Genomic DNA, 25,416 nt, shown 5'->3' with positions numbered 1-25,416 from the left:
CCTGGTTTGATCCTCCAGGGATCAAACGGGCATCACTTAGGTCTCCTGCTCTGGCGGGCAGGTTCTTTACCACTAGTGCAACCTGGGAAGCCCCACACAAGCCCCACTGGCCTTCAAATCAAGACATTATGGGGGGCTCATCTTCCTAGTGCATGGCCTCCAGGTCGGGAACCCTATAAGGGGCTTGGACCCCTTGCTCCTTTGGGAAAACTCTGCAACTGTGATTATCCTCCCAGTTTTGAGTTGCCTACCAAGAATTGTGGGTCTTAACTATACCACATCTCTTCTGCTCCCACCTGTCTTGTTGTGGTTCCTTTTTCATGTCTTTAGCTGTGGGAAATCTTTTCTGCAGGCCTCCAGGTCATTCTCATCGATAGTTGCTCTGTAAATAGTTGTAATATTGGTGCATCTGTTGGAGGAGGTAAGCTCAGGGTCTTCCTATTTCACCATCTTGGCCATACCTTCCCCATCATACTTGATATCCTTCTTAGACCCTGTAAGTCTGCACTTGTTTGATTTGTAAATTTACTGGTTTATAGTTTTTCCAGCTAGTCTATGAGCTCTGTGAGGGCAGGAACCATGTCTGTGTTGTTCAATACTAGAGCCTCAGTGTCCAGAAGAGGGAATGATACTTAGTGGCTGCTCAAAAAATATTTGGGAAAGGAATACTGAAGGGAAAGATGGGAGGGCAGAGAGAGAGAAATGAGGGGAAGGAGAAAGGAAGGTCTGGCAATTCTCAGAGCCCGTTAACTACCCAGGACCATTTCCCATGCTTCCACCCAAGAAATGATCTGAATCAGAGATTAGATCTCAAGTCTCCATCTTGGTAGCTCAGAATTACTTTTACTAGAGAAACAGAATATACAAGCAAAATGTATAAATTCCTGTAAGTTCCTTGAGAGCAGTGTCCATAGTTTATATACTCTTTCCACTGGTGTTCTGGTGTGTGCACAGACACTGACTCTGAGTGGGTATTCAATACATGTTCCAAAAATGATTTGAAGGCTTCCCTAGTAGCCCAGATGGTAAAGAAACTGCCTACAATGTAGGAGACCCACGTTTGATCCCTGGGTTGGGAAGATACCCTGGGGAAGGGAATGGCAGCCCACTCCAGTATTCTTGCCTGGAGAATTCCATGGACAGAGGAGCCTGGAGGGCTACAGCCCATGGGGTTGCAAAGAGTCGGACACAGCTGAGAGACTAACACTTACTTACCTAAAGGTACTCTAAGATTGTCTTGTCTTGGTCTCTCCATTGACTGAGGTAAGCAGTTCTGATATCCCCTTCCACAGGACTGCTGCCAACCTTAGAACTTCATCCTGGAAGAAAGAACTGGCAGTCACTTCCAGTTGATGGGGATCCTCATCTTCCCTGGCTACAACTGCAGCCCTGCCCTTCCTAGGTGACTCCAGTTGCACCAGCCTGTCCCAGCAGCTTGAGTATATCCTTAGTTATGAGCACTCTGCAGGAAGATGTCGAACTGCCTTTGCTAGCACATAGTTAATCCCCCAGGGGGCTTCCTCTAATTAAAAACAAAACCACAGTTGTAGCTGTGCTAAAGCATATGCACATGGTGCTGCTTAAAAGGGACAGATTTACAAGGTGTCAACAACTCCAGAGGGCAGCCCTGCCCCAGCACCAGGTGCTGCAAATCATCAAAATTGGAACCAAATGAGTTGCTGGGGCTCAAGAGACAATACCCAGTAGGTCTGCTGGGTGGGTCTGAGAAACTTATGGGAAATATTTGAAACACACTAAATATGCTCCTGCCACAGGGCCTTTGCACTTATGATTTATACTTATGTTGTAGATTTAAGTATTTGTTGTTTCTGTTGTTGTTCAGTTGCTCATTTGTATCCAACTCTTTGTGATCCCATGGACTGCAGCACACCAGTCTTCTCTGTCCTTCACCATCTCCTAGAAATTGCTCAAACTCATGTCCATCGAGTCGATGATGCCATCCAACCATCTCATCGTCTGTCCTCCCTTTCTCATCCTGCCTTCAATCTTTCCCAGCATCAGGGTCTTTTCCAATGAGTCAGCTCTTTGCATCAGGTGGCAAAAGGATTGGAGCTTCAGCTTCAGCATCAGCTGCTGCTGCTGCTACTGCTGCTGCTGCTAAGTCGCTTCAGTCATGTCCGACTCTGTGCGACCCCATAGACGGCAGCCCACCAGGCTCCCCCGTCCCTGGGATTCTCCAGGCAAGAACACTGGAGTGGGTTGCTATTTCCTTCTCCGATGCATGAAAGTGAAAAGTGAAAGTGAAGTCGCTCAGTCGTGTCCGACTCCTAGCAACCCCATGGACTGCAGCCTACCAGGCTCCTCCATCCATGGGATTTTCCAGGCAAGAGTACTGGAGTGGATTGCCATTGCCTTCTCCGTCAGCATCAGCCCTTCCAGTAAATATTCCAGGTTGATTTCCTTTAGGATTGACTGGTTTGATCTCTTTGCTGTCCAAGGGACTCTCAAGAGTCTTCTCCAGCACCACAGTTCGAAAGCATCTATTTCTTTGGCACTCACCCTTCCTTATGGTTCAACTTTCATATCTGTACATGACTACTGGAAAAACTATAGCTTTGACTATATGGACCTTTGCCCATATAGCAAATTAATGTCTCTGCTTTCTAAAATGCTGTCTGGCTTTGTCGTAGCTTTTCTTCCAAGGAGAGACCGTCTTCTAACTTCAAGGCTGCAGTCACCGTATGGTTTATGATTTTCAATCCATTGTATTTTTAGCCTAATTGACCCTTAGATTGTCTGATTTTTGGTCAGTAGGAACCTCTTCAAGTTGGCTCTGGGGTCATTTTGGCATATCTCCATTAGTTTTATATGTAGTAAAATTTCTATGTGTATGACAAAATATTCCAGGCTTTCCTTGTCCTCATTTCTGACCTCAGACCCAGAAAAGCCATCTTGCCAAGGAGTCCTGGTGCCTTTTCATGGAAAATTATAGTTTAAAATCTCAATCAGAATGCTAGGAATGCTCAATGCTACTGGGCTGGTCATTATTTCTAGAACTTTTCAGTGGACAGAGCTATAATATATGTATTAATATATATAGTAGCTCATGAGTTCATACTGGAACTTTCAAATCTAACTTAAAACTCAGGTTGTTTATTCAACTTCTTTATAATATATTTGTATCTTTTTTCTTATGCACTGAGAATGCTAGCTCTTAATGTCACAGAGGATGATAGCAATAGTCCATAATTAGTCATTTTCTTGATCCCATGCTATACACACAACAATCTTAGATTAACAATACTAACACTATTACCATTAATTATAATTACTGAGAAGAGATTTTAAATTTTTGCATAGATGATCTCATTCCCTTTCTCATTTTTAAGTTTACATTATTATATAATAAATCTTTTAATAATGTATTCTCTCCTTTTTAACCATCACCTAATCTTGGTTCTGCAAAAAAATATACATTAATGCTCACCACCAGTCTTTATTTTTACATCTCTTTACCATAATCATTTTTATTTCCATATCAAAGTTTCTTATATTTAAAGAAAAGAAAACCAGGATTGCAGAGACAAGGCCTTAAGGAAACTGGCTACCAATAAAAGTTGAAAACAAAACTTAATCATTTCAGAAATGGTTAGCCGGCTAAGTCTGGCAATGCTATGGGGAAATGGGCAGTCTCATACCTTGTTAATAGGAATGAAAGTTGTAATAGCATCTCTGAAGAAAAATGTGGCAGTACATTATCAGTATTTGCACTTGCATATCCTTTGACTCAGCAATTCTCCTCCAGGAATCAAAGGGAAAAGATTTTAGGCATACAAAGATAGCATGTTCATTTTTGCTGTCTGAAGCTCATTGTCTAATAGATTCTTCAGGAAAGACTCATGGAAACAATATCCCCCAAGTTCCTGTATGTTGATAACAGTTTGTGTCCTTTGTATTTGGAAATCAGTTTTGATGGATATAAAAACCTTATTTATCATTTTCTTTCCTCTGGTATCTTAAATATGTTGCTCTATTTCATTTGACCATAAAGTGGTGTTTAAAAAAATTATGATGACAAGCCTATGTTATTTCTTTATGTAATGACTCCTTTTTTTTTGCATAGGTATCCAACTTTTCTTTATTTTTCTTTAAAGTCTAGGAATTTTCCTGGAACATGTCTTGGTCAGTTGAGGTCAATATTGTCAAGTATTTATGTTCTCTTTCAATACATAATTTCAAAAAACATTTTTTTACTTCAAGAAAGTTTCTTTGAATTTCATGATTGTTTTGCGAGCCCCTTATCAGCCTGTTTCAAAACCAGATGGGGAGAAATCTCCAAATGAAACTGGTAAGAGAGGGAGAGCAGGTTGACATGAGTAACTTTTTTTCCCAGTGAAGTTTGAGCCCACACTGCAAATTAATCTCATGTCACTTACTTTTCTTAGATACAGGTAATGGCCCATTAAATCAAACCCAGAAAGGGCAAGGGATCCAGCCGACCAGAAAGGGCAAGGGATCCAGCCGAGGTCACACCGAGAGTTGAGGAGAGCTGCCCTCCCTCCCTCCCCAACTGCATCCAAGTCACAGATCAGAGTCATCACATAAAATGAAACAGCGTCAAAATATGAATTCTGGAAGAGAGCTTTGGCAGGGCCATCCTAGACAGACTCGTGGCCTTATGATGTTTGTTTCAATCAATCCCTACTTCACCAAGTTCATCATCCCACTGAGCTGCCCAGATGTGCCTTCTGCCACAGTGGGACACAATTCTGAGGTTTTCTATCACCACGGTATGGTTTGGGCCAGAGCTACAACATCTACACTCTCATTGACTCCATATTTTTCTTTAGATTCCACTTTTCTTTGTGTAAATAAATATCTTAAAATGCACGTAAAAAGATGTACTTAAAATTTTTAAAATCACATCACAACTATAAATAGAAAAGCAAGCATCTATCCCTTGTTATGTTTCCCTGGTGGCTCAGATGGTTGAGAATCCATCCGCAATGCAGGAGACCCGGGTTTGATCCCTGGGTCGGGAAGATCCCCTAGAGAAGAAAATGGCAACCCATTCCAGTTTTCTTGCCTGGAGAATTCCATGGACAGAGGAACCTGGTAGGCTACAGTCCATGGGGTCGCAAAGAGTCGGACATGACTGATTGACTAACACTTTCAATTTTATCCCTTGTTATGACTAGAAAGTATCTATAAAAGTAAACACTCTAATAACTGAATAATCTATTAAATTCTTGCTAGATATTCTTGCCTACCTGAAAAATGTGAACCCAAGGCATGTTCTCTCTTTGATTAAAAAATCATCAGCAAGTGTCAGAGAGGTGCTGGAGACATACTGCCTCCTGAGACTTTCTGTTTTAAAGATATCGGAAGGACTAATGAAGACTTAGAAATGGAGTAACACTCCCCCTGTGTGATTCAATGCTTCAGAGTTCTGCCTGAATCCTGCCTAGATCCCCTTGGGTACACCCATGGTGTCGCATCCACACTTGAATGGGAACTGACACAGTGGGGAAAGAACTGGAGAAGGAATTCACTGGTGTCATTAACTCCTTTCCCTGTTTCAGTCAGCAGTTGGTATATAACAACCACCCCAAACCTCAGTTGCTTGAATGACTGATTACTGTAGCTCATGCATTTGTTACATAGCTTAGTGTAGAGTTACCTCTTTTGTAGGAGGAAAGGCAAATGGCATAAATACAGGGAGAGGTTAGGAACTGGGACCAGTAATGCCACCTTCCACAGTAATGAAATTGCTTGCATTATTTTTGTCACTTTTGCCACTTGTAAGATGATGATGTTGTCCGACTATAGTTATCAACTCTTCAGCCTTTTCACCCTGAGGGACTCCTATTTTTTCTCTACAGGTCCAAATCCTGAAAGATTTTTATGTCTTAATTAAACTGAATTTACTAAGGTGAAATATCTTTTCAGCTTTTTGAAATAGTACTATCTTCTGGGACCTCAATTTTGAAATCACTAGATTAGATTCCCTTTACATATCTAACATTCCAGTTTTTCCAAGATTCTACAAATTTATTAAGCAATTATTCTATGATTGTATGCTTTTAAAATTGTCAAGAATCTAGTATTTTTTTTGTTACATACTTCTAGGGTTCAAAAACTAGTCAATGAAACTTTATTTTCAAAGAATCTGTGTTTGTATTTCTAAGATTCAAAGGCTTTATGAGACAGCACATCTTAAAACAATAACTGAAGGGTTTCCCATGCATTTTATATTCTTTGTCCTGTTTCCTCATGCAGGATAAAGTCTGTTTTGGGGAAAGTTCCATCTGCACTTGAAAAGAATATGCATTTGTTACTGTTGTTGGGTAAAGTAGTCTATAAAAGCCAGTTAGTTGTAGCTGTTTAATGGTGTTCATTCTATACCCTTGTTGATTTTATGTTTACAAATTCTATAGATTACTGAGAGAGCTGTATTGAAGCCTTCAACAATAATTATGGATTTGTCTATTTCATGTTTCAGTTCTGTCTGAATGCTTTCTATATTTTAAAGCTCTTTTTCTGGATGCATACATGCACACTTTAGGATTGTTTGTCCTTCTTAGTGAATAGATCTATTTATCATTATTTAATGTTTCTTTTTACCCCTAGTGATTTTCTTGGCTCAGAAATTCACTTTAATATTAATGTAGTCACTCTGTAATTAGTGCTAGTATGGTATATAATTTTCATCCTTTCAATTTTAACCTGCCTATGTAATCATATTTAAAGTAAATTTCTTTTAGACAACATATAGTTGGGTCATTTTTTAAAATCCATTTTGACCATTTTTGACTTTTGATTATTAACAGTAAATTTAGACCATTTATATCTAATGTACTTGTTATTGATACGTTTGGATTTAAGTTGCTTTATTGTTTTCTGGTTGTTTCCTCTATTTTTCATTCCATTGTTCTTCCTTTCCTATTTTTGAGGTGTTATCTGAACCTGTTTTAGTATTCTACTTTAATTTACCTATTGTGTGTGTGTGTGTGTGTGTGTGTTTGCTATCTCTCATTGTATAATTAAGTTTAGAGGCTGGTCCACTGATTGCAGCTGACGTTGGTACTTGTCACAATCATTTGGAATTAATATTTTATGACTTTAAGGGAAATGTAGACACTTTACCTTTGGATATGTCTGTTCACTCTCCTCTCTTTATGTTATAATTGTCTTATGTATTACATCTACATATATTGAAATTTCCATCAGATAGTGTTCAGGCAAATTTTCACCTATAAATATATTTCAAAGAATGCAAGAGAAAAAGAATAGTCCCTTATTTTTTACTCACATATTTGCCATTCTCTGACCCATTATTACCAGTTATGTTGCTCCTTCTTCATTTCTGATCTTCCAAGTTCCCTTCTGTATCCTTCTATCAGGATAACGTCCTTTAGCAATTCTCTTAGAGTAGGTGGCTTGCTGGCTATGAGTTCTCTTAGTTTTCTTTCACCTGAGACTGACCTTTTAATTTCACCTTCATTTCTGAAGGGCATTTTTGCTATATATGGAATTCTGAGTTGACAGTTCTTTTCTTTCAGCATTTTAAATACTTTACCGACTTCCTTCTCATTCTCTTGGCTTCTGCTGTAAAAATCTTCTCCAAAAATGAAGGGGAAAAGTATTATAGGGGATATCAGACAGTTAATAAAGATGAATAAGTGAGTGAAAGGCGCTCAGTTGTGTCTGACTCTTTGCGACCCCATGGACTATACAGTCCATGGAATTCTCCAGGCCAGAATACTAGAGTGGGGAGCCATTCTCTACTCCAGGGGCATCTTCCCAACCCAGGGATTGAACTCAGATCTTCCACATTGCAAGTGGATTCCTTACCATCTAAGCTACCAGGGAAGCCCATAGTGTTATTTTTCTTGATCTTGTATTGCTTGTGGTATTTGTCAGCTTTTCCAATTTTGTAGTTTATTTTCATTTTCTTCTCTCATTCTAAATAAACATTCACATTTATACCTAAATGTATATTCATAATTTTCTTTTCTTTTTCTTAAAGAGAGTCATCCAAAATGGCATAAACTTTAGACTTCACAAAAACTAGATCCTGTCCTGCTTCCACCCTCTACATTTGCCTTCGATCCCTTCAAGGAGATGTCAAGGTGAGAAAAAAAAGACAGACACTGGCTGAGTCCCCAGCTAGATTCCTCCATCTTGGCCCAGTTCAGGAGCTGAAAAATTATGCACGAGGTGCCTAGGTAGTCACCTCTGAGTAACCTCCTGCAGATTTCTGCAGGTCAGAGAATCCAGGTGAGCCAGACACCTGATGGTGGCAGCTGTGAGGCAACAAAAGCCAACAGGCTCAGCTGAAAATCAAAATGAGGAAGGCATAGCAGGAGCAGGCAGCTAGTCCTGACTGCAGGACTAGATATACGAGATGCTCCCTCCATCCAGGGATTGTGTGATGCCCTGTAGATCTAGACATAACCCAGCAGGGAAGAAGAATATTGAATGGAGATTTCAACCTCTGTCTCTGCTCCTCCTCCTTTCTCCTACCTCTGCCCAGACATCCAGCTTGCCCCACTGTTTCTCCCAGGACAGGCCAACCACACTCCAGTCCAGCCTCAGGGCCTTTGCCTTCTCCATTCCTTCACCCAGATGGACCCTTCTTCTCTGAGTCCTCATAAACCTCACTCCCTCATGTCTTCCAGGTCTCTGAATGAAGGTCACGTCATCAGGACACTTTCTCTGACCACCCTCAATAAAATAACACTCCTTCTCCATCACTACTTTTGCCTTCCTTCTGCTGAATTTTTCATCAGAGCACTTAACACCACTTATGACATGCTATCATATATTTGGTTTTTCTGTTTTGTTTTTCATCTCTCTCTCCCACTGGAAAGCAGATGAAACTTCATGGTATAAGAAGTTTTTATCTGATATGTCATGGCTATATTCTCACTCTGTTAAAAAAAAAGAAAATACCTAGTACATAGAGGCCCCTGATAAACATTTGTTGAATAAATAATAATTAATTCTGTCCCACATGTATGAATGGAAGCTATTAATAATAAATTGAGTTTGTGCAAGGAAAAATAAAGTTATAGTTCCTGGAATTTGTACCTGACTTTTCTATCCTTGGTGTTAAGATAGATTGACTTTTAAGAGTCTTGTTGGGTATAAGATTCTATAATCTGCCCTGCATTTGTTTCTAAGTCTCTATTATAGAGACTGTGATTCTCTGTGTCTGTATCAAGGATCTTGGAAACCCTGGCCTTGGTGGCTCTGGACAGCTCACCCTGAAATATAAAGCCAGATCTTAATGACTCCAAGATGTACAGGATAAACCAAGGGCACCCAGCTTGATTTCACATAGCAGTTCCAGCTTGGAGGGATAATTGGAAAGATTATCACCAGGAAATTGTTTACAGGATAGGCCAACTCCAGACACAGCCATCACCACCCCCAGCCCCTGCCTGGTTTTTATTTCACATAAATGGTTTTCTGAGCAGACAAAAGGGCAGAACCCTGCCTGGTTTGGTGGATTTATGGGACAAAAAGGGAATGCCCACAGAGGTCAGGGATGTCCCAGCCATCAGGGGAAAGGGAAAGGTCCTGAGATGATGGCAGCGCTCCCCCCTCCCCAACCCAGGCAGTAGGATAGTTCAGTCCCAGGGCCAGCACACCCACAGGCTTGCTGGGACCAGGCAAGGGACCTAACCAAGCAGAGACAGCCAGGCAGAGGCCAAGGTAGACAAGATACCCATACCCCCTCTCAAGAGGGCAACTCTGACCAATTTTTTCCCATCAGGCATGTCAGTGCGGCCAGATTTTCTGATTTCTCTTTAAAAGCCAAAATCCCAAGTTTGTACGTGAAATCTTCCCATTTTAAATGTTGGTAATGGAATCAAAAAAAATTTTTAAGCACCATTTTCTAGTTAATATTTCCACGTAACAAGTAATTCCAAATTGAGTGACGTAAAGCCACCATTTTATTACTTTCATGGATTCTTTCTGTCAAAAGTCTAGACAGGGCGCTGCGGGGACAGCTTGACTCTGCTCCATGGTGTCTGGGGCTTCAGCTGGGAAGATTCAAACGGCCAGGGCTACAATCATCTGGAGGCTTCTCTGCTGTTGCCTGGGCAGGGGTGACTCAAAGGCTGGGACTGTCCACTGGAGCAAGTGCCTACACGTGGCTTCTCCATGTGGCCCAGGCTTCTCACAGCATGTGCTCGGGTTCCCAGACAGAGTATCCAGAGAGTGAGCACTGCGTGAGAGCCAGGTGGAAGCTGCCTGGCATGGTATGCTTTAGCCTCACAAAGTTCTCTCTCCTGTAAGAGGATTATACTTTCTGTGCCGCTGACATCAGGCCTGGCCACATGACTTACTTTGACCAAAGATCGGTGAGCTTGAGTGATGTCATGGCACTTCTGAGCAGGCGCTTGAAGAACCACTGCATATTTCCACCATACGTTTCCCCCTTTCCACCAGGTATCCCAATAGGGTCACTGGGTCCCAGAAAGGACCCAGCTGGGTCCTAGAAGGAAGATGACGTGGAGAGAGCTGCAGCCAATCCTGGGTGTAGGATGTGCAAGAAATAAACATTGGTTGTTGTAAACCAGTGAGATGTGACATTTGTTACTGCAGTATAACTTAGAGAAGCTGACTGATACAGAAATATAACCGATGAATTGATAGAAAGTTTCATTCTTTGTTAGAGTATAAATTTTATAAGTAGTATGCTGCTGCTGCTAGAGTCGCTTTAGTCGTGCCCGACTCTGTGCGACCCCATAAACGGCAGCCTGTCAGGCTCCGCCGTCCCTGGGATTCTCCAGGCAAGAACACTGGAGTGGGTTGCCATTTCCTTCTCCAATGCATGAAAGGGAAAAGTGAAAGTGAAGTCGCTCAGTCGTGTCTGACTCAGCGACCCCATGGACTGCAGCCTACCAGGCTCCTCTGTCCATGGGATTTTCCAGGCAAGAGTACTGGAGTGGGTTGCCATTGCCTTCTCCGTATAAGTAGTATACTTACCTTTTGTAAGTAGTACATTGATGCTTTACATTAGTTTCTCATTGTTCTAATGAACAGAAGCATTTCCCCCCCAAATATTTACAAGGATTTATATTTTTAAACAAGTCTGGTAAATATTTCTTGCATCTTCTCCATTCTTTTTCTGAGATCCTGGATCATCTTTGTGTATGCCTGTGTGCTAAGTTGCTTCAGTCGTGTCTGACTCTTTGTGACCCTATGGACCTTAGCCCAGCAGGCTCCTCTGTCCACGGGATTCTCCAAGCAAGAATACTGAGGTGGGTTGCTATTTCCTCCTCCAGGGTATCTTCCCAACCCAGGGATTGAACCTACACCCCTTATATCTCCTGCATTGGCAGGCAGGTTCTTCACCACTGGTGCTATATTCACCATCATTATTTTGAATTCTTTTTATGGAAGGTTGCCTATCTCCACTTCCTTTAGTTGTTTTTCTGGAGTTTTATCTTTTTCCTTCACCTGGTAGATAACCCTCTCTACCTGTTCATTTTGATTAAATTTCTGTGATTGTGGTTTTCGTTCTGGAGGCTGTGGGATTGTAGTTCTTCTTGCTTCTTCAGTCTGCCCTCTGGTGGATGAGGCTAAGAGGCTAGTGTAAGCTTCCTGATGGGAGAGACTGGCTGTGGGAAAAACTGGGTCTTGCTCTGGAGAGCAGGGCAGTGCTCAGTAAAGCTTTAATCCAATTGTCTGCTAATAGGTGGGGCTGCACTCCCTCCCTATTAATTGTTTGGCCTGAGGCAACCCAGCCCTGGAGTCTAAGGCTCTTGTTCAGTTGCTCTTGTTGCTCTTGCTGTTCAGACTCTTTGTGACCCCAGCAGCAAGCCAGGCTTCCCTGTCCTTTACCATCTCTCAGAGCTTGCTCAAACCCACGTCCATTGAGTCGGCGATGCCATCCAACCATCTCATCTTCTGTCGTTCCCTTCTCCTCCTACCTTCAATCTTTCCCGGTATCAGGGCCTTTTCTGAGTCAGGTTACAGTAGGGCTGATAGCCCAACACTGAGGATGGTGGAGTAGAAGGATGTGCAATCATCTTCTCCTGTGAGAACTCCAAAATTACAACTCGCTGCTGAACAACCATCGACAGGAGAGTGTTGGATCCCACCTAAAAAAGATACCCACATATCCAGGGGAAAAGGGGAAGCCCCAACAAGGTGGTAGGAAGGGTGAAACTGTGTTTAGAATCAAACCCCATACCTGCCAGAAACACTTGGAGGGCTCAGTTAAAACCTTGTGTACATCAGGAGAACCCACAGAGACTGAGCCAGACCTACCTTTGAGTGTTTGAGCGTCTCCTGCAGAGGTATGGGTCAGCAGTGGCCTGCTGAAGGGGCAGGGGCTCTGGGTGCAGCAGACCTGGTTATGGCATAAGCCCTCTTGGTGGAGGTCGCCATTAACCCCACCATAGAACCGCCAGAACTTACACAGGACTGGGGAAACAGACTCTTGGAGGGCATAAACAAAACCTTGTGTGCACCAGGACCCAGGAGAAAGGAGCAGTGGCCACACAAAAGACTGACTCAGACTTGCCCGTGAGTGTCCAGGAGTCTCCAGCAGAGGCACGGGTCGGCGGTGGCCTGCTGCAGGGTCAGGGGCACTGAGTGCGGCAGTGCATGCACAGGACCTTTTGAAGGCAGTCAACATTATCTTCATTACCTCCACCATAGTTTGGCCTCAGGTCAAACATCAGGGAGGGAACACAGCCCCACCCATCAATAGAAAACTTGATTAAAGATTTACCGAGCATGGCCGCACCCATCAGAAGAAGACCAAGTCAGTTCCCCCCTCAGTTAGTCTCTCCCATCAGGAAGCTTCCATAAGCCTCTTATCCTTCTCCATCAGAGGGCAGACAGAATGAAAACCACAATCACAGAAACCTAATCATACTGATCACATGGACCACAGCCTTGTCTAACTCTATAAAATTATGAGCCATGCTGTGTAGGGCCATCCAAGACGGACAGGTCATGGTGGAGAGTTCTGACAAAACGTGGTCCACTGGAGAAGGGAATGACAAACCACTTCAGTATTCTTGCCTTGAGAACAGTAAAAAAGGCAAAAACATAGGAAACTGAAAGATAACTCCCCAAGTTGGTGGGTGCCCAATATGCTACTGGAGAACAGTGGAGAAATAACTCCCCAAAGAATGAAGAGACGGAGCCAAAGCAAAAACAACACCCAGTTGTGGATGTGACTGGTGATGGAAGTAAAGAACAACATTGCATAGGAACCTGGAATGTTAGGTCCATGAATCAAGGTAAATTGGAAGTGGTCAAACAGGAGATGGCCAGAGTGAACATTGACATTTTAGAAACCAGTGAACTAAAATGGACTGGAGTGGGTGAATTTAACTCAGATGACCATTATATCTACTACTGTGGGCAAGAATCCCTTAGAAGAAATGGAGTAGCCCTCATATTGAACAAAAGATACATCCAAAATGCAGTACTTGGGTACAATCTCAAAAATGACAGAATGATCTCTGTTTCCAAGGCAAACCATTCAGTATAACAGTAATCCAAGTCTATGCCTCAACCAGTAATTCTGAAGAAGCTGAAGTTGAATGGTTCTATGAAGACATACAAGACCTTCTAGAACTAACACCCAAAAAAGATCTCCTTTTCATTATAGGGGACTGGAATGCATCGGAAGTCAAAAGATACCTGGAGTAACAGGCAAACTGGGCCTGGGAGTACAGAATGAAGCAGGGCAGAGACTAACAGTTTTGCCAAGAGAATGCACTGGTCATAGCAAACACCCTCTTCCAACAACACAAGAGATGACTCTACACATGAATATCACCAGATGGTCAGTACTAATATCAGATTGATTATATTCTTCACAGCCAAAGATGGAGAAGCTCTATACAGTCAGCAAAAACAAGACCAGGAGGTGACTGTGGCTCAGATCATGAACTCCTTATTGCCAAATTCAGACTTAAAGTGAAGAAAGTAGCGAAAACCACTAGACCATTCAGGTATGAAACCCCTTATGATTATTCATTGGAAGTGACAAAGAGATTCAAGGGATTAGATCTGGTAGACAGAGTGCCTGAAGAACTACAGATGGAGGTTCGTGACGTTGTACAGGAGGCAGTGATCAAAACCATCCCCAGAAAAAAGAAATGCAGAAAGGCAAAATGGTTGTCTGAGGAGGCATTACAAATAGCTGAGAGAAGAAGAGAAGCTAAAGACAAAGGAGAAAAGGAAAGATATGCCCTTCTGAATGCAGGGTTCCAGAGAATAGCAAGGAGAAAGACTTCCTCAGTGATCAGTGCAAATAAATAGAGGAAAACAATAGAAGGGGAAAGACTAGAGATCTCTTCAAGAAAATTAGAGATACCAAGGGAACATTTCATGCAAAGATGGGCAGAATAAAGGACATAAATGGTATGGATCTAACAGAAGCAGAAGATATTAAGAAGAGGTGGCAAGAGTACACAGAAGAACTGTACAAAAAAGATCTTCATGACCCAGATAACCACAATGGTGTGATCACCATCACATCCAGACATCCTGGAATGCGAAGTCAAGTGGGCCTTAGGAAGAATCACTAAGAACAAAGCTAGTGGAGGTGATGAAATTCCAGTTGAGCGATTTCAAATCCTGAAAGATGATGCTGTGAAAGTGCTGCACTCAATATGCCAGCAAATTTGGAAAGCTCAGCAGTGGCCAAAGGACTGGAAAAGGTCAGTTTTCATTCTAATCCCAAAGAAAGGCAATGCCAAAGAATGTTCAACCTACCACACAATTGCAGTCATCTCACATGCTAGAAAAGTAATGCTCAAAATTCTCCAAGCCAGGCTTCAACAGTGCATGAACCCTGAACTTCCAGATGTTCAAGCTGAATTTAGAAAAGCAGAGGAACCAGAGATTAAATCGCCAACATCCACTGGATCATCAAAAAAGCAAGATAATTCCAGTAAAATATCTACTTCTGCTTTATTGACTATGCCAAAGCCTTTGACTGTGTGGATCACAACAAGCTGTGGAAAATTCTTAAAGAGATGGGAATATCAGACCACCTGACCTGCCTCCTGAGAAATCTGTATGCAGGTCAACAAGCAACAGGTAGAACTGGACATGGAACAACAGACTGGTTCCAAATTGGGAAAGGAATACGTCAAGGCTGTATACTGTCACCCTGCTAATTTAACTTATATGCAGAGCACATAATGTGAAATACTGGGCTGGATGAAGTACAAGCTGGAATCAAGATTGCCGGGAGAAATATCAATAACCTCAGATATGCAGATGACACCACCCTTATGGCAGAAAGCAAAGAAGAGCCTCTTGATGAAAGTGAAAGAGGAGAGTGAAAAAGTTGGCTTAAAACTCAACATTCAGAAAACTAAGATCATGACATCCAGTCCAATCACTTCATGGTGAATAAATGGGGAAACAGTGAGAAACTTTATTTTGGGGGGCTCCAAAATCACTACAGATGGTGAACAGCCATGAAATTAAAAGATGCTTGCTACTTGGAAGAAAAGCTATGACCAACCTGGACAGCATATTAAGAAGCAGAGACATTACTTAGCCAACAAAGGTCCGTCTAGTCAGGGCTATGGTTTTTCCAGTAGTCATGTATGGATGTGAGAGTTGGACCATAAAGAAGGCTAAGCATTGAAGAACTGATGCTTTTGAACTGTGGTGTTGGAGAAGACTCTTGAGAGTCCCTTGGACTGCAAGGAGATCCAACCAGTCCATCCTAAAGGAAATCAGTCCTGAATATTCACTGGAAGGACTGATGCTGAAGCTGAAACTCTAAACTCCAAATTCCAAACCTTGGCCACCTGATGCAAAGAACTGACTCATTGGAAAAGACCCTGATGCTGGGAAAGATTGAAGGCGGGAGGAGAAGGGTACAACATAGGATGAGATGGTTGGATGGCACCACCAACTCGATGGACATGAGTTTTAGCAAGCTCTAGGGGTTGGTGATGGACAGGGAGGCCTGGAGTGCTGCAGTCCATAGGGTCACAAAGAGTCGGACACGACTGAGCGACTGAACTGACTGACTGATGGTAGGGCTAATGGCGACCTCCAAGAGGGCTCTCTCTTACCAAGGGGCAGGACTGCTGCTGCCAGTGCCCTTGTCTCTGCAGTTAGCCACTGTGGCCCCAGGCCTCCGCAGGAGTCCCTCTAACACATGCCTGTAGGTCTGGTTCTGTCTCCTGAGAGGCCACTGCTCCTTTCCCCTTGGTCCTAGTGCACAAAAGATTTTGTCTGTGCCCTCCAAGACTGGAGTCTCTGCATCTCCGAGTCCTGTGGAAGTCCTGCAATCAAATCTCATTGGCCTTCAAGGTCAGATTCCCTGGGGATTTCTGTCACTTTGCTAGATCCCCAGGCTGAAAAGCCTGACGTGGGGCTCAGAACTTTCGCAGCAGTGGGAGAACTTCTTTGGTATTATTTTTGTCCAGTTTGTGGATCACCCACCTGGCGTGTTTGGGATTTGATTTTATCGTGATTGCGCCCCTTATACCATCTTACTGTGGCTTCTCCTTTGTCTTTGGACATGGGGAATCTTTTTTGGTGGGTTCCAGCGTCCTCCTGCTGTTGATGGCTGTTCACTAGTTGCAATTTCAGTGCTCTCGCAGGAGATGAGCACATGTCCTTCTACTCCACCATCTTGAACCAATCTTTTATTTTTAAACAAGTTTGAAGAAATGTCACTGTCTTCCACAATGGCCCATCCCTCATTTTAGGATACTACAGCCTGTCAAGTCCCACAATAAGGAAAACTTCATTAACTCAGTGTTTCCCAAAATCACTTGGTGGTAGAACCTGCCATTTAATGTATCATGAGAGTCTGGGACACAAGTTATTCTCAAATTGATTTTTTTCTGTTTGCTATTAGGTAGTAAGCACTAGGTGCTTTACACGTATTATATTATTTAAATGCTATAACAGCTTCTTGGAGAGAGGCAACATTATTTCCATTTTACAGCTGAGAAAGCAAAGGCTTAGAGAGACAAGTTGACTTGCTTGGAGAAACCACAGTTTCAAAAAAAAAAAGTGGTGGAAGCAGGGCTTGAATCTAGGTCTGGAAGCAAAGACTGAGCTCTTAACCCACCTAACTTATTCCTGCCTCCAAACTCAGCTCCCAGCTCTGGAACTATTTGTTGATGCTTTAGTATCCACTGAATCCTGTCCTCTCCACTTTACTCCTGACCATGCCCCTTCATGCTCCTCATAGCCTTCCATCTCCTCTCCATCTTTAAGCCTTCTTTGAGGCTTAGCTCATGACCCATCCTCCAGAAAGCCTTCCTTGACTACTTTTCTTCATAGTGAACTCTGACTTTACATGAATAGTTAGTGGAGTAGAACATTTCCCTAATATGTAAAGTCTCAAACACCCTTAGACATACTGAATCAAAGACTCCAGGGACAGCGTCCACCTGTCTGGGTTTCAACAAGTCTTCCTAGTAAGATACAGATGCATTTTCAAGTGTAAGAACCACTAACCTAAGTTGACAACTTTGGTTCCTTTCTCCTGACCAGCATTTAGTGTAGGAGGAGACACTGGACAAAATTCTGGAGATGTGAGATGACTCTGTTAGGGAGGGGGCTTCTGGGAAATTTCATCATCCTTAATAGGATGAAAGACTCTACTCATTAAGATGTTTTTGATTTCAAGCCACAGAAAATCCAGCTAACAGGAGCTTAAGTAAACAGGAGTTTTATTATTCTCACTTTCAAAAAGTCTAGAGCTAAGTAGTGGCTAGCCTTGGCTTGATGGCTTAGCAATGTCTGTGATTCTCTTGGCCTTTGCCTCTGAACACAGAATGGCTGCCACAGACTAGGTGTCACATAGTATTCCAAGCAGGAGGAGGAAGTGGGGAAGGCTGCTGCAAGCCATGTCTGTCCCTCCTCTAGGGGAAAGTAGAGATTTCCTAGAAGCCCCAAGGAAGTTACCACCTATGTCTCACTGGCCAGAATAGGTCACAGGGGCACCTCTGGCAGCAAGGGAGATTGGCTAAGTGGGTATTTGGGTTTTCCAACCTCTACAGTGAAGGCAGGAAAAGAAGGGTTGGGGATGATGTGGGGTGAGCAAACCCACAGTGTCTTCCTCGCTGAAGTGAGATCTAGCTACTCCCAGCTGAAAACCTTTCTGACAGAAAGTAGTACCAGTTAAGGCAAGGGATCAGACAAAATTCTGGAGATGTGAGATGACTCTGTTAGGGAGGGGGCTTCTGGGAAATTTCATCATCCTTAATAAAATGGTCATCCTATTAAAATGTGGAAGTCAGGCCCAGGGTCAGTACACAAACTAATGAGACTCCACCACAGATTTTTCCAGTATTTCTCCTGTCTTACTGCCTTTGTTTTCCACAGAATCATTCCTCCTAGAGTATCAGAGGAATGCGCCCTCGGAATTTACCAAAAAATGCAGACAGGGTAGAGGAATTTGGGTTCTGAGGTGGGAAAGTGAAAGTGAAAGTCACTCAGTGGTGTCTAACTTTTTGCAACCCCATGGACAGTCCATGGAATTCTCCAGGCCAGAATACTGGAGTGGGTAGCCTTTCCCTTCTCCAGGGGATCTTCCCAACCCAGGGATCAAACCCAGGTCTCCCACATTGCAGGCAGATTCTTTACCAGCTGAGCCACAAGGTGGGAAAGACCCAGGGCTAATTTCTGGCCTGTCATTTCTATGCTGTGTGACCTCAGGCAGGTGGCTCCACCTCTCTGAGCGTCAGTTTCTTCATCTGTAAAATGGAGCTAATGAGAGCCCCTGCTTCCCCTAAGCAAAGTAAGAGGATTAAATGAGATCAATGGCATATTAATAAAACAACAAGCTCCATTCCTAGTACTAAGGTAGGTGCTCAGTGAACTGGTTTCTATTGTCACTATTATCAATTATTTTAGCACAATCCTGCTGTTGTGGAGTTGAAGACGTTGGTTTTTAAACATCAGGCCACAGAAAATTAGTGGACAGGATTCTCATTACACCTCCTTTGAGGAATGCTTTAATGAAATGCAGAACGAAATTCTTTTTAGCATATCAGTCATTTCTGTGTAAATGACTGTCATCCTAAGCATGACAGTGGTACCCTTGAGTGTAGGGGGAAGAAGGTGCCTACCCCCTCAGCCCCTTTATCAGCAGCTCAAGTCCAGTGGGGGGAGGGGAGGTCAGTGACTATCCCTCTCCCAGGATGGAGGTGGCCAGCATCCTGAGCTGCCCTCCACATTTCCTGACATTTGTGGTTTAATCAAGCCCCATTAATCCCTCCAAGTATCAAAGCGCAGCACAGGAACCACAAACTCCCACAGCCTCTGACAGGAATTGTGTAGCTAAAGCCAAGGGGAACTCTTTGAAAGGTAATTAGTGTCCTTTGAATTCAGGGCCCTTTGATTTTGCTTCCTGGCTTTAAATGGTCACAGGAGATTTTGCAGCAAGGAGGAAAAACAAAGAAGCAGCAGCAAAAGCTCCTTCCACTGGGCCTTCTGCCTCCTCTCGAGTTGTGCTGTGGCTTGGGAGAAGATATTTGTGAATATGGTCAGAGGTGGATGAGTTGTCGAAGGGCTGTTTACTCATTCATTCATTCAGCTCATGCTCTGTGCCAGGCACCATTGCTAACCATGAGATGTGCAAATTTCATTGGTCATTCATTCATTTTTAATATCTCCATGTCAGACACCAAGCTGGGCCCCATGGTCCTAAGCTTGTTATTCAGTGGAGGAGGCACACCATAAACAGGTAAATAAATAACAATAATGGCTTTGAGAATAGAGCGTGTTCGAGCTCAGTCGCTCAGCCATGTCTGACTCTTTTATGAACCCATGGACTGTAGCCCGCCAGGCTCCTCTGTCCATGGGATTTCTCAGGCAAGATTGCTGGAGTGGGTTGCCATTCCCTTCTCCAGGGGATCTTCCTGACCCAGGGATCAAACCTGGGTCTCCAGCATTGGCAGGCAGATTCTTTACCACTGAGCCACCTGGGAAGCCTGAGAATAGAGTACCAAGAACCAAATAATGTTCATTCAATGAAGAATGGAAGAAGTGTCTTCGCTGTGGGGAGTTAGGGAAGGCCACCTTGAGGAGGAACTTCCCCGGTATCACAAAGAGTCAGTCCCTCCAATTCTTAAACTGGGACACCTTCTTAATACATCTTTTCCTTTGCCATCTTTTAATACAGATGAGGTTGAAGAGAAGTCTTTATTTCCAGTAAGGACACAATCAAAGGGCAATCATTAATTAAAATTTAATTTCCCTGTCAGGTATTAATAAAGAATAGAGGGGAATGTGGCAAACTCGAAAGAATCACATTTTCTGCAAAGAGGGCAATTGTTGGTCACTGCTATCCTATTGTTTCATGTGGAAATGTGGGATACTTCAGATATTTTATGAAATTTTCAAATTTAAAAATATCAATGTAAAGTGTAGTACAAGCTTAAGAAACTAATCGGTAGATCAAAATACTCATGGGAGCATGAGTTTGCATCCTCCATACAATAGCCAGCCTCTAAGATGACCCCAGTGGTCCCACCTTCCGGTATTTATTCTCTTGTGTCATCTTTTCTACATTGAATCAGGGCTGGCCTCTGCAATCAGTAGAAAATGGTAGGCCTGATAGTGTGTGGTTTCTGAAGCTAGCTCACAAAAGCACCGAGATTCCATCTTGTTCTCTTGAATCACTCACTCTGGGGACAGCAGCCAAGCCATGAGGACACTCAAGTCATCCTTTGTTGAGACCCATGGAAAGAGGTACTGAGGCTCTCAGCCTACATCCAGCACCAACTGGACAGCCACATATGTAGAACTACTTGGAAGAGAGTCCTTCAGTCCTAGTCAAGCTTCAGGTGAGTGAAGCCCCTGCCAATACCTCACTGGACCCTCATGAAAGATCCTAAGACAGAGCTGGCTGGGCTGCTCCCAAATTCCTGACCCATAGAAACCATCATAGAGCATAGATCATAGATGATTATTGTTGTGACTATTGTTGTGTAACCCAAGGGTTGACAAACTTTTTCTATAAAGGGCCAGGTAATGCTTCCCGTGTGGCTCAGCTGGTAAAGAATCCGCCTGCAGTGTGGGAGGCCTGGGTTTGATCCCTGGGTTGGGAAGATCCCCTCGAGAAGGGAAAGGCTACCCACTCCAGTATTCTGGCCTGGAGAATTCCATGGACTGTGTAGTTCATGGGGTCGCAGAGCCGGACACGACTGAGTGACTAACACTTTCACTTTCACAGTAAATATTTCAATCTGTACGGACCATATAATCTGTGTTAAAACTATTCAAGTCTGAAAAGTAGCCCTAGGTCATACAAAAATGAATGAGCGTGGCTGTGTTCCAATAAAACTTGATTTACCAAAACAAGCAGTGGGCCAGATTTGGCCTGAGGGCCATAGTTAGTAAATCTTTACTTTAAGCCGCTTTGTTTTGCAAGTGGTTATGTGGCAGTATACAACTAATCCACTACCTGAATTTGTGAAGTGACCTGAACACCTCGCATTTCAGGCAAAGCACACTGTTGGTGCTTTGGAGGCCAGATTAGAAGCTGCAGGCAGCACAAGCATCGAGGGACAATGGTCCCAAGAAGAGACAACGAGCCCAGGCTTGAACGAGGAGATGACACAGATGACCTTTGTTCTTCCTGCCAGTCAGCATCACAAGAATGATATTACAACCATAATAGAGACCATGCCCTTTCATTCTCCCTGCACTGTCTGGTGCTGACTTTGAACTGTCTCAAGAATAAACAAAGGGGACAGATGGGGAGGAAGCCTTCTCCCTCCCCAAGTGCTGTGAAGAGTGTGCAGAGCTGGCATGGGGCAAGCTCCTAAGCTGGTAATAAGGCTGAACCTTGAACCCAGGACAAAGAAACTCTCGTGGAGGGTTCTAGGAACACTACCTCTTGCCCAGTCTCTCTGCACCTTCCATGTGCCCTCTGCAGCTTGTTCCTCACAGCCCCTCTGAGGACCCAGTTCCCAGCTAGAGTCAAAGCTGCAGCTGGGCACAATCTGGGACCAATCTGAGCCTGAAACGCAAAAGTCTACATGTGTGGTATGTGGGGCAGTAGCTAGCACAAGGTGCTCAGGAGCTGGGAGGTGGGAGAAGAGAGGCAGAGGTCAGGAAAATAAAGAAGGGGAGGAGAAAATGGAGAAAAGGGCAGGGGAGAGAGAATCGAGTCATCCAGAAGAAGTTGGATACAGGGCTCAAACAGTGTCACCAGAATCTTGCCGCTCTCTTGATCCGTCTGTGTGAATCCCATTCTCTAGCAACCCAGGCAGCTCCAACTTGTGGATTCTACAGCCACACAAAGCAGTGATAGTAGCAATCCCAGCAGCGGTTTGGGATCCACTCTAATTGGCTCTCAGGTCACATGCCCGCATACTGTAACCAATCACTGTGTCCAAGAAATGTCCAAGTCAGGTTAGCTTGGGTCCAGTGCTCCACCCCTAGCCCTCCTGGACTGGAAGAAGAGGAAACCAGCCGGAAGAACGGGGAAGTTTTAGGTTCAGGGCAGGATAGAGTCCCAAACCATAATGTCTCCTTTAGAGTTTACTGACTGATTGAAAATGCCCTTTCCATTCCCTTCCTTGTACAAAAGGGGCGATCGTACTGTGAGAGAAGGATGTGCCTGTGGTCACACAACTTGTCAGCGGTGCTGTGCACTGAATGTTTGCATATGGCTCTGAAATTCATGTTGAAACCCTAATCCCCAGTGTGACAGTATTTGAAGGTGGGGCCTTTGGGAGGAGGTAGGTTCAGGTGAGGTCATGATGGTAGAGACTGCAGGAAGGGAACAGTGCTTTTGTAAGAAAAGAGACCAGAGACACCTCACCGCCCCACCATGTGAGAATACAGCAAGAAGGCAGCCGTCTTCAAGCCTAGAACAGGGCCCTCACCACACACCGAATCTGCTAGTACCTTGATCTTGAACTTTCCAGCTTCCAGAACTGTGAGAGATACAGTAGCCACCCAGTCCATGGGGTATTGTTACTGGAGCCCAAGTGGACTGAGACAATGACAAAAGCCAGGCATGATTCAGGGCCTTGCTCTCTGGCAACTGTCTCCTCAGGGGCAAGGCCAAATGAACCAGGTACTGAGGGAGCCAATGGGGCTCTGAGGGTACCCGGTAAGATTTATGGCAGGGCTAGGGGGTGTTGATGTCTTTCAGCAAGGGCTTGTAGAGTGGTCAGGGTTTCTGTGCACAGAGAGCAGAGAAGAGGACTAGGCTTCCCCCCAAAGGGGTTCTCTCTTTCTCTTCCTCTGGGGACCTAACCAACTGGTGGGGAAATGCTGTAGCTAGGGGGACCAGCTGTAGCTACAGAGTATTACCAGGACATTATAGGAGAAAGCATTATAGGGAGCGTGGGAGTCCCAGCACTGGCCTTTGTCCAGAAGGGGGAGGTCAAGGAGGTTTCCTGATAGCAGGGATGTTTGAGCTGAATTTTGACAGAAGAGCTTAAGTTAGCTAGAAAGGCTTTTCCAGTGATGGGATGTCATGTGCAAAGCATAGAAGTACAATTGCTCACAATGTGATTTTGGGTGGTGGTTTAGTCGCTAAATCATGTCTGACCCTTGCGACCCCACGGACTGTAGCCTGCCAGGCTCCTCTGGGACTTCCCAGGCAAGAAGGCTGGAGTGGGTTGCTATTCCCTTCTCCGAGGGATCCTCCCAACCCAGGAATCGAACCTGCGTCTCCTGCTTTGCAGATGGATTCTTTACTGCCAAGGGAAGTAGTAACCTCACAATGTGGTGTAGAACAGTAAATAGCTCTGTATGCTAGATGTGCCAGAGAAAGGTAAGTGGTGAGGTTCGGGGGTATCCGCAGGCCCTGATGGCACAGCCCCATATCTGAAACTGACCAGAGCCCTGCCTTTATTCCTCTAGCTCTGGGGAGCTGAGGGAGAACACGGGAGGATGTAAGATGGGCAGTGACAACTGGTAAAGAAGCAAGTGACTTTGATCTCAAGAGGGATGGAGGTTGCACAGGTTGTAGGGGCAGAAGGTGGCTAACTCAAACCACCTTGACCCAAAGAGCAGTTCAGGAAGGATCTTGGGGTGACTCATTCTATCAAGTTTTGTGAAACATCTGTGGGGAAGTAACCATACAACTTGGTGTTTTCTGTCTTGAAGACAGCTGGGCAATGTGAGCAAAAGCCTAAAACATGCATATTCTTTAACCTGGAAGTTCTACTTCTAGGGATTTATCCTAAGAAAATCAGTAAAGATGAGGGCAAAGATTGAGCTTCAAGGATGCTTACTGAAACACTCTTTAGATAGGAAATAACTGGAAATGAACTGAATGTCCAAAAATAGGAGGGTGGTATATCTAATGACTGGAAGTCTGATGATGGATACTTCTTTAGTCATTTGACTTGCTGCTGTGGTAAAGATCAACAATTGCCAGACATCTGTCCATGGGCCAAGGCTGCTCTGTGAAAAAGTAGTTTCTAGTCTATGGCAAAATCAGAAAAACAGAGACAACAACAAGATGTTCATTAAACTTTTTTTTTTGTATGTAACATTATCTCCATTCTACTTCTTTGGCTTAATGATGAGAAGGGATATTAACTTTTTTCTTTTAGGCTGCACATAACAAAAAAACCCAATTAACGGAGGCATAAACATGTAGGGGCGTTTTTTTTCAATGTGAAAAAGAAGTCTAAAAGTAGCAACCACTGAGGAAGTGCTTACCAAGGCTGGGCAAGTAGAGATCTCTGTGATTCTCTTCCCCTTTCCCTCATGATTCCAAGAAGGCTGCCACTACTCTTGGCAAGGTATTCATGTTCAAAGGTAGGAAGAGTTGGGTATGAGATGGTGTCATGACATTTTCCCTTCTGCATGAAAGCAAAAACTTTCCTAGAAGTCTCCAGCATGCGTGTGTGTTCTAAGTTGCTTTAGTCGTGTCCAGTTCTTTGAGACCCTATGGACTATAGCCCGCAAGGCCCCTCTGTCCATGCGATTCTCCAGGCAAGAATACTGGAGTGGGTTGCCATGCCCTCCTCCAAGGGAATCTTCCCAACCCAGGGATTGAACCCACATCTCCTACATCTCCTGCATTGGCACGTGGGTTCTTTGCCACTAGCACCACCTGGGAAGCCCCAGCAGACTTCCTCTTATGTTTCATTGGCTAAATTATGTCCCAGGGTCACCCTTAGTTGCAAGAGGGTCTAGGAAATCAAGAATCTGGCAAAGGAAATGGAATTCCATGTTGGATTTACTAATGATGATTAACTACCAGGACAGGGCACACAGCCCCCTAAAAGAAAACCAAGAAACAAGGGGGGTTGGGTGGTAGGAAATGACTGCTGAGAGCTAACCATGCCTGCTGCACTTGATGGAAAGAAAGCTGGCAACCTGAGATCAGGCTTCCCTAATTTTTCAAAGGTGAGATTTACTAGTTCACTAAATCCTGAAGACTAGGAACCACGGGAATAGTTTTCAAATCAGATTCCTGTGTTGCCCAGAATTATTTAGGGGCTTCTGTTA

At 43.9% G+C, this 25,416-nt stretch overlaps 1 long non-coding RNA gene across 1 annotated transcript in view; it reads left to right on the top strand.

The window, feature by feature from the left end:
- The window catches only part of LOC145533384 (uncharacterized), a 33,078-nt gene extending 11,351 nt beyond the window's left edge, over positions 1-21,727 (top strand). Inside the window, exons 3-6 of the long non-coding RNA XR_014074038.1 lie at positions 7,991-8,093; positions 11,110-11,237; positions 20,511-20,777; positions 21,436-21,727. This is a non-coding gene — a long non-coding RNA (uncharacterized LOC145533384). The remainder of the gene's footprint in view (positions 1-7,990; positions 8,094-11,109; positions 11,238-20,510; positions 20,778-21,435) is intronic.
- Positions 21,728-25,416: the final 3,689 nt, after the last annotated feature.

The sequence above is a fragment of the Giraffa tippelskirchi genome, chromosome 13 (genome assembly GCF_054371585.1).
Source record: "Giraffa tippelskirchi isolate mGirTip1 chromosome 13, T2T-mGirTip1v1.2.pri, whole genome shotgun sequence".
In the NCBI taxonomy this organism is placed as follows: Eukaryota; Metazoa; Chordata; class Mammalia; order Artiodactyla; family Giraffidae; genus Giraffa; species Giraffa tippelskirchi.
The sequence above is the reverse complement of the archived record's forward strand: the minus strand, read 5'-3'. Positions and strand labels throughout refer to the sequence as shown.